Source organism: Myotis brandtii, unplaced genomic scaffold (assembly GCF_000412655.1).
Source record: "Myotis brandtii unplaced genomic scaffold, ASM41265v1 scaffold53, whole genome shotgun sequence".
In the NCBI taxonomy this organism is placed as follows: Eukaryota; Metazoa; Chordata; class Mammalia; order Chiroptera; family Vespertilionidae; genus Myotis; species Myotis brandtii.
Genome location: NW_005369942.1, coordinates 9,114,930 through 9,116,158, shown reverse-complemented (window position 1 = coordinate 9,116,158; position 1,229 = coordinate 9,114,930).

Sequence of the window (1,229 nt, the reverse complement as noted above, 5' to 3'; positions counted from 1 at the left end):
TTCAAATTTAAATTTCATCCTGTTTATATTTTTTCATATCTATTTTCCCCAGACCAGAGAGAGAGAGAGAGAGAGAGAGAGGAGAAGAAAAAGAAACAAAACCCCCCAAATTTTGTCAGCATTCCTTTGGCTACAGAATATCAAGAGGGAAATATTCCAACAGAGATGAAAATTCCAAACTTTGCAACAGGAAAAGGGCTCCGTCTTTCCCAAGGGCTACCATTGTTATTGTTGTGCTCTTTTTTCTTTTAAAGAAGCGATGCATGCGACAACAAAAATCAGCTACTGTAAATAGCAGGGGAATTAATTTGAATGCAGTACTTGGCACGTGAGCATTCTTCAAATTTAAATTTCATCCTGTTTATATTTTTTCATATCTATTTTCCCCAGACCAGAGAGAGAGAGAGAGAGAGGGAGAGGAGAAGAAAAAGAAACAAAACCCCTCAAATTTTGTCAGCATTCCTTTGGCTACAGAATGTCAAGAGGGAAATATTCCAACAGAGATGAAAATTCCAAACTTTGCAACAGGAAAAGGGCTCCGTCTTTCCCAAGGGCTACCATTGTTATTGTTGTGCTCTAAGGTTTGGCTACTGGCACCTGGGATCCAGTTGGGAAGGGAAACAAAACAAACACCGAGTTTCCCTAGCTTTTCCTATAGGAAGTCCAGAGTGCAGTGGGTACGGAGGCGTCGGTGCCCTTAGTCACCTGGGAGCTGGGGAGGGGAGCTGGGTGCAGGTTTAGGGTGGAGCCAGCCCAGGAGTGCAGGGAGCACGCTCTGTAGACCGAGGAGGAACGGGGAAGAGTCGGTTTGCATTTGGTCGGATCCATAGAAAGAGAAGAGGCAGGAAACGGTTAAAGCCAATCTGCGCTGTGCATTCCCAGACAGGCTTTGCTTAATCCTTCCTCCCCGCTCTACCAGACCCTCGCCCCCCGCCTTTCTTTTCTTTCTCTCGACCCCCTTACCCCTGAGTTATTACTACCATAACAACCGAACGGCTTCTCCCGGACCCCGCCACTAAAGTTATTTATCTGCAAACCTGACCTAACCCCCATCAATTCTTCGGGCAGCTTTTTGCTGTTATTGCTCTGACGCCGGCCAAGATTTGACCAAAAGGGTGGGGGGGAGAAAAAAATCGCCCCCTTCTCAGCGCCTCCGACTCGCGGGGGTCCCACCCCGGAACGCCCACAGTCCCCGGAGGCCAGGGGAGTGATTAGCGTCGGGAACAGCC